The sequence below is a fragment of the Athene cunicularia genome, assembly GCF_003259725.1.
Source record: "Athene cunicularia isolate RWA chromosome 18 unlocalized genomic scaffold, athCun1 chr18_part1, whole genome shotgun sequence".
Taxonomy (NCBI): Eukaryota; Metazoa; Chordata; class Aves; order Strigiformes; family Strigidae; genus Athene; species Athene cunicularia.
Window position 1 is genome coordinate 11,766,134 of NW_020799123.1, and position 8,608 is coordinate 11,774,741.

Genomic DNA, 8,608 nt, shown 5'->3' on the forward strand with positions numbered 1-8,608 from the left:
TGGGAGGGGCTATCTTGAATTTGCCTTTTCTGACTTTGTATTTGAATATTCTAATGCTTTATTCTGTAGGAGGCAAAAAACCCCAAACAGGTGATGTCTTTACTGTGTTAGTTTAGTATTCTGTGAATTGTTTTGTGTGTGTTACTGCTTTGTTTTAATTGTCTTCCTTCCCCTTGCTGCCTGTTGACTAGTGTTGAGGTTTCAGATGGAACCTGATGGAAATACAACTTCTGAGTTTCTGGAGAGGAGGGAGGGAATAAGGTGCCAAATTTACCAGTGTCCAGTTGAGGAGCAGCAGTTGTATGAAGGTTGTAAAACTCAGTTGTGCTGTTCCTATGCCTGTGTCCACCGTACGAGTAAGACACCATATGTAAAGACTGTTTAGGACCCTATTTTTCAAAAAGTTATTTGTACAGTGACAATCGGAGAGGGAGACAGGCATGTGTATTCCCCGTTACTTACACCGTTATCACAAGAGCACAGTGCCCTTGTGGATTAGCCATTTGCACAGGGGCCTGGCCATCTTGTGGGCAAAATACCTGCTCTGAATGAGCATCTGTAAGAACAGTTTATGCACAGGAGGCCAACAAAGCATGGAGCAGTTGTGTGTGTGTGTGCATTCGTGCATGCTTTTTGCGCCCACAACTTCTAGAATTTGGGTCCTGAGTCATTGGTATGCCTTTATCATTCCTGTCCACTATCCAAATATGAAAAAACCCTAGTATTAAAATGCTCTCAAATGACTGTTTATAATCATTGGTGCTGTGTTCCTTTTACGTCTGTACTGAATTTTGTCTTTTGTGCATATACCCCATGTGGCTTCAGGAACTATTTTGTTCCAGAAACCGTTGCAGTGGGATGTGGTGAAGAATTGTCCATGCTAGTGGAACCTGGCTCGGTTAGATGGATAGCAGGGGTGCAGCCGCGTGAGGTGGAAGGTGTACAGAGCTGGGTCTGCAGCAGAGCTCTGCCTCAGCTTGCCCTTCAGCAGACACCTCACCATGGAAAAATGGATCCAGACCTCCCACCCTGGTCAGAGCTTAGTCCAAGGGCTCAGCCCACAGCACAGTGCTCTTGGCCTCATCAGATTTCAACACAGCATTTGCATCTGTTTTCTGATTCCGCTGCTTTTGTTCCTGTTTTCAGGACACTTGAAAGAGAGCGTCTCCCAATGGCCAAGATAAGGACCCACGTCCCGCATCCTGTGGCTGCACATTCTCAGCCACAAGAGTCACTGCAGCCCCTTTCCGGAGGGAGGCGATTCGGACAATGGCATCTCAGACTGATGCAGCTAATCCAGCTTTACCCAAGGTAATTATGTGAAGTGACATTCAAATCTGAGTGGTTTTTCTAGACACAGAGATTATTGCATTATGAAGAAAGTACACCAGCTACTTTCCTCCCCACATGTCTCTAGTGCAATCTAAAAATAGCCCCAAGCATTTGAAAATGTGCCTTAATCTTTTGACAGGGAAGTGGATGAGGTCACAAGACTGGGAAAGGACTTGTTTGCTGTCGGGAGGATGGTGAACTTGACATGTCGAAGAGAGACGAGTGCTCTATCTGTGGGCGAAGAAAGGTAGGGAACTGGGGTCCAGCATGCCCTTTTATTCAGTGTTTTTTGTATACATCGTTGGTACGTGTGAAATGCTGTGGATTAAAAACCCCTTTTGAGGTACAGAGGGCAGGATGTGATGGAATCAGCTGTTCTATTTTCAGTGTAGTAAGGTTGCAAAGAGCCAGTAAAGAATATGACAAAACAGTATATTCAAGCACAAAACAGTATATTCAAGCACAAAAGCCAACGTAGACACATCCAGAGTATAGCTCTGCTTTAATCCCTGTGACAGCTCACTGTCTGCATTGAGAAATTTGGGATTCCTCCTTCCACACAGCAAGCCTGAATGAAAGTTCATTCTCTTTGGTTTTGGAAAATGTGTTTTCTTTGTTGGCCTTTGATGATATCTCACTTGTTCCTGAAGAAACGCTAAGGGGATACATCTAGGGTAGTAAGTTTATGAGCACAGGGAAGTTACATGTTAAGAAGTCCAGCTTCTTGGAACAGGCTACATCTCGGCTGTAGGTTCTCATAATACTTAATGAAAAAGTGTTAAGTATCCTTCTACCACCTCAACAGAGATTGTGTGGGATAAGTATTCTCCGAATCCTCATTTCCTGCTCATACAAAATGGACCCAGACTATCACAGTCATTCATGAATGAAACACTTTTCTATAAATTTGCAGCCCAATAGGAGCAGTTCTATTAGAAGTCTAATATTTGCATAACTGGGTGCTAACAAAAATAAAGCTAACAAATTGCTAATAATTGCAAAATGTCAACTATATTGGGATATGTCAGAGGTGAAATATGAGGGTGAAGCCTCCAGGTGTGTTGAGGTCAAAAGCAACTTGTTATTGAGGGGAAACTTGTTAGGGGTAATAGCTATCAGAAAAAACTCAGCTGAATAATGTTAAAGCCAGCTAAACCTTAAGTAATATGTTGCTGCAGTACTGCAGGAGAGAGGGACGACTGCTTAGTCCTTTACATGTTACTTGTGAAGGTCTGAAAAGGGGCACTGAAGAGAGCTATGAACACTCTTGTTGTATAGCAAGTGTTACAAGACAACTGCACAGAAGGACATTACCCAGAAAATGTTATGAAACAGAACGGAGGTCCCAAAATCATTTTAGTGCCTGAACAAATTGAAAGTTGTTTCCCAGAAAAATCCACATGCACTCCAGATGGCTGGGAAGAGAAATCTCAGTTGGCTGCAGTAAGAAACTAAGGGTCAAAAGGGAATGAACTTGCACTGATACCTTGAGGTGATCCAAGGCCTATCGCATTTAGCTGCCTCCTTCCTACCAATATTGCAAAGTTCTCTGGTATTTTTAGGAAGACAAAAAATTATGGATAGCCTGAGGAAATGCAGCTCTTTTTAAAATGGCCTTGGGTTTTACTACCATACTGTATTGCTTCAAAATCCTCTCAAGAACTTCCTTATGTAAGTGAAAAACAGCCTCACAAATTGCCAGGGTGGTTTAAATCAACTGCAGTGCAATAAAAGGTATATGTGCTCCCTTAGTCAGGGGAGTTGGAAAAAGAGCTATCAATAACAGTATGTCAGATAAACACTGAGGGCAAAGAGAGGACTTTGCTGGGACATGACTTTTTTCATTCTCTCAGGGATTCTCTTTCTCTTCTGTCTTCAGTTGCTTTTATATCTTTAACCATACAGCAGCCAAGGCAGGAGAGGAACTGTCTGACAAAGGTTTCATTGACAAAAGTGTATGATTTTTGCTAGAAAGCACTTCCTTCTCTGCTGAAGGCTTTGAAGTGTCGTCTTTGTTCTTTCAGGCTTGTTATTTTTTTTTTTCTTTTAAAAAATGATAGACAAAATACTTGAAAGTCATCTTTTAGTACAGGCAGAATAACAGGAGCAGCTACAGAAACCTTTCATTTAAAAAGGTATCATCATGCTAAAATGATATATTTGAAATATCGTTTCTAATCCGTGTTAAGAAAACAATGCCTTAAATAATTTAAAACTGCTTGTTGAATTCTAAAAACCTGTATAATTTACTCTTCGAGTTGTGCTCTTCCTTCATTGACTATCTCAGTGCCCTGTCTCTGCTGACTGATCTTTGTGCCTCTTTCATGTGGCTTGGTTTTACTATCTGCAAAATGGATTAATGGAAATGAACTCCTTTGTGACTCTCATTGAATCAGCATCAAGAAGTGCCATTGTAAAGCAAAGGATTGTTGATGTAGTCTGCTTTTTAATACTTGAACAGTGTGGTAGACTTTGGTTTTCTAAAACCTGAAAACCTAAATTACTTCTTCTTTTGCTTGTTGGCACCAGGTGACCTCTTTCACATCCATACTGACCCATATCCTGCATCCTGATACCTAAAACTGAGCTGCTGGCATTGCAGGCGTGCAGCATCTCCCTGCAATTCGACGAATCCAACTGCTCTTGATCCCCTTGTGTGATTCTCCACTGCTGAGTAAATGGAAATTTCACCTCTGGTTTCATTGGTAGTAGGGTCAGATCTGTTTGAGACACTACAGGATCAGGTCCTGTGAAGTTACAGGTGAGGAGAAAGACGTGTGATAATACTGCCAGCAGTGAAGTTACTGTTCCTAATAATTTCAGTTCAGTCAGACCACAGAGATCAGCAAACCACCAGAGACAACTTCCTGTGGTTTGACACTATAATCCTGTAGTGAAACATGACTGTTAACCTCCTTTTTTTTTTTTTTTTTTTTTTTTTTTTTTTCCCTTTTTTTTTTTTTTTTTTTTTCTTTTTCTTCCCCTCTTGATTAACTCACTTTCCTAACGAAAGTTTTAAAGTCCCTGATCTCCAGGTTATTATTATCCACCAAAGCGGGCTTCCTCAGCATGGGCTGGGGAGTGAAAGTTTCTTGGCACATAAGGATGGATGATTACACCAGTGCAATTCCTTTTGGTGCTTCCAGACTTAGCATCCAGATGAAAAGCTATTTGCTACACTTAACAGTGCGTGTGTCCAGAGCACGGCAAAGCTCCATGCTAGGGTTGATAATGGGGCTTTTTATTCTCTCACCCTACAAAGCAGTAGCTCTCCGCGTGTGCTTCTGCAGGAGTGCTTGGCTGTGTGTTTTACTCTTTGCTCTAACTTGGCAGTCGAGGGAAAACTGGACAGAAGCTTAGAGCTGAGTAGAGTAGCAGCAGGACAGACTGCTCTTAAGCCCACTCAAACCCGTGAGTTTAGAGATGAAGTGACAAAAAAACCCAAGAGCCAGATAATGCCATGAGTATATTGGTCCATGGGCAGTGCTCTCTGTATCAGTTATTTCATATCACCACAGTTTGCAGGGCTCATGCTACCCACAAGTCTGCTCATACAACCTCTTCTCCATCAGGCTTATTATTTTTTCTGGCACACAAACCAGAAGCAGGCTGGGTTCTGGGTGCTGCCCCCCAGCTGGTTTTCCCAGGATCCCTGCCAGGATCACGTACTGCACATCTGCATGATGCCCAGCGCGTGGCCAAACTCCTGCCCCAGGAAGAGCAGCCTCACTGCCGATGAGATGAGCTGCACCGGCCCTTCCCCGGTAACCCGGAGTGGCCTGAGGTTTCTTTCTCTTACCCTCCAGAAACGGGTACAAGCACATCGTGCTCTGCCGGCGCTCCACGGCCGCTCAGTGTGAGCCAGCATTGCTGCACAAGCACAGGACTGTTCCTGAGCTGATAAACCCTTTAAAGTGATGAGGTAGCTTAACTCAGGGAAATTGTCACAATAACACCATAAACTGCCCTTGTGTAAATACCTTAAAATCCAGACAAGATTTCTGCCTCTTCAGCCATCCACCTGCACAGACGCCTTGCTCCCATCTCCCTGAGCTTAACAACTGAGCTGGGTGAAATTTTATCAACTGTGAGTTTTCAACAAAATGTTTGCCCAGAATTTCCTAAATATTTTATAAAAATAAAAAAAGGAGTATTTTTAGTGGTGGCTGTTAACTGTTGGGAAGTCCATTTCATTTCTGCTGAGCTGAATTTTCCTTCGCTTTCATAATTAGGATGGTTTAGAGGTCAGTCTTTATGATCTGTAAGTTACTGGGATTTACAGGAGAAAAAAAATTATTTGCTCCCTGTCCCTCCTGCTGCTCCTCCCACTCCTACAGGACTGCAGTAGCAGCGTCTTAGAGGAAATAAACCCCAATAAACCAGCCTAAACATTGTTTTTTTTCAAATCCCCATTCTTAGCATAAGCAATGCTCAGCTGGAAGCCTAGTAAAACCTTTGAACTGGTAATTTGCACCCATTCTTTTAAAGACTTTTCCCATTTTAAATATTAGTATAAAAAGGGGATTTGAGGAATCAGTATCGCCAAAGCAAACATTTGACACACTGTTATATTAGACGTATATAATATAAAGCTTAGGCACACGGACCCACGCTGCTGCTGCTGCTGTTCTGCGAATCGGTGCATGTGTCTGCAATAAGGACAGAAGTGCTGGGGGAAAAAAAAAAAAATAAATCTGTTTCTCTGTTTGTCTATGCGTGCATGTGCACGCTGTTTTTAAATAGGAGGAGGATTGCACCACATTGGTATGGCAGGAAACTGTAAAAAGAAAATCCTCCTATTTAAGGCTCTGAAGGATATTAACTAATTTCTGTCTTTCATCATGAAAACAGTAACACTGACACACTTTGCTGTGCCACAGCCACTTGTATTTGGATGTTGTTGTGGAAACTAACTGGGCTGAAATGTCACTCTGGGTTCTGTTTCTGAAAGGATACAGCGTGATGCTGGATTTCAGACCCAGATCTTCTAAGCCTGTGTTTAACTTTATGGACCAGAGAATATAAAGCTAAATCCCCATGTGTTTCTAGGACTCAGCTCCTGGATCTTGGAAGCAGAGAGGTGGATGTAAAAATTCTCATAGTAATAAACAAGTAGTTTTGTGTGCAGAGGGTTTAATGAAAGCCACTTTTCAACATCTCTCCATCTCTTTTCCTCCCTTTAATGTGTTTTCTGTTGCCTTGGAGGCAGGGGAGGTTCCTCTTAGCATTTGGGAGCCGTCTCCCCTACCCAATTCCCTGTTTGATTAAATCTGTTCGAAAATTACCTTTAAGGTCTTATTCCTTCGGTAGGTTTGCTTGAAATTAGTCAGTGATTAGAAACTTTTGGGATAGAAGGGAACGGAGAAGAAATCCATACACCACTAGCACATAAGCCTTGTTTCTTTAGGCATCCAGTTAAAACATTCAACATGTTCAAGGTGAAAAGCAACATGCTGGTCTGATGCTCTGGGTTTGTCATTTCTGCTTGCAAATCCAACACTGTAGCTTTATGTTTCTGCTGGAAAGAAAAACAAACTGAAAACAATAGGAGAAACCACAGAGCCTTGCCTGGAGTTCAAGGATTTGCTCAGAGACAGGGCTGGGTCTGCTGTGGGGAACTGAGTGATTTCCCATGCCCCAGTTTACACAAGGGGCAGCCCCAGTACTGGGACTGGGTTGTGCGTGAGCTGGGGGCAGTCACGTGCTTTGGTTGGAGCAAAGGGGTGGATTTGGGTTAGTGTCTTCTCCCCATCCCTACTCACCTCTCCGCACTGTGCTCAGTCATGCTAGCACAAAATATGTCTGCCAGGAAAATACAGGTATTTAAACTCTTAACACTCAGTAGTTTCCAGGCTCCCTATACTTAACTTTTACCTGAAGGAGTACTCCTAATGCAATCCTAGCAGTGGAGAGTGAAAAAGGGGGGAAGGTCCAAATCTGCTTGTTTCTGAAGATGGTATTTGGAAAAAAAACCCACCCAGGTAGCCAAGAACACCCAGGAGCAGAAAATACTGTTTTACAGAGGAGTATCTTTGGATTTCTGACTCTTCAGAACAAGGGAGAAGTTTTAAAATAAAACCCCGAGTTTAATGAGTGATACCAAAGAATGCTGCTTGACTGCTGCACATGAATCGTGCCAGGTTCTCCTCAGCAGCACATCGGCAGAGGCACAGATTTCCCTGGGAATTAAAAGGAAAAAAAAAAAAAAAAAAAAAAACATCCTGCCTGTTCTTGGCCTGTTACATATTTTACCCTGTCCATCCCCTTAGCAGGACACTGCTGCTGCAAGCATAGAGGGGCCGAACGAAACCTAGATTCACAAGTATGTCGCTGTTTTTCCTTTGCTCGTGGCATAAATCAAAAAGGAAAAAAAAAATCTGTTAGCACAGAGCTCAGGTTTGTTTATTTTTTTGCCAGCTGCAACATGCTACCCTCTTAGGGGATCACGTAAAACCAGTCATGGTTTAGGTTGGAGTGACATGTCAAACCCGAACTGTAGGCCTGGCCCCTCTCAATGAATTACAACCTTGTCAGGAACCTATTATATATATACATATATACATACATATATGTATTTTTTTTAAATTAAGGTAGGTTTTTTATCAAATCAAATACCTGCACACTAAATTATATTTCTGGTGCCAGCCTGACTCTCCCTCCCTCTCCCCTGCTCTCTTTTCCTCAGCACTGCAATACAGGGGGGTTTGTTCCGAGGAGCGAGTGAATGGTGAGGTCCCATGCTGCCGAGGAAATGCTGTGTGACCTTGCCACATGTTTTGTTTTTGAATATTTACCACAACACATCCCAGCGCTGTTGCCTTAACGTTAAAAATATTCAGAGTCCAAGAGTGGAGGCCTGGGGTGATGGGTGAAAGGAAGGAAGGTGAATCAGTAATAAGAGTACAGCCATCAAAGATGTTTACTCATCTGTTTTCTGAAACAAGTTTGTTTTGTTTATTAATAGGGCTTGAAATGCCAAGGGGAAAGTTTAAGGTGAACTAAAAATGCCATAGATTCTTCTGGCATGGAGTCTCCTTTTGTACTTGCTAAAATTAGTTGGGTGCTAGCTTTTCCCTTTTCATCCACCTCCTCCCTTTGAGAAATAGATGCCATTGTTATTGTAGAGGAGACCAAATTGCTTCAGAAAATGAAAGTAGTAAAAGTTCACTGGAGGTCTGTTTAATCCACGGCCCAGCAGTTTCTGTAGTCAGATGCATCAGCTACTTCAAAATAGTACACACAGTAATTTTTAAAGAAAAAAAAAAAAAAAAAAAAA

At 42.3% G+C, this 8,608-nt stretch overlaps 1 long non-coding RNA gene across 1 annotated transcript in view; it reads left to right on the forward strand.

Annotated features, from left to right (window-relative positions):
- Positions 1-1,161: 1,161 nt before the first annotated feature.
- The window catches only part of LOC113486820, a 164,915-nt gene continuing 157,468 nt past the window's right edge, over positions 1,162-8,608 (forward strand). The window contains exons 1-2 of the long non-coding RNA XR_003399660.1: positions 1,162-1,311; positions 1,472-1,579. This is a non-coding gene — a long non-coding RNA (uncharacterized LOC113486820). The remainder of the gene's footprint in view (positions 1,312-1,471; positions 1,580-8,608) is intronic.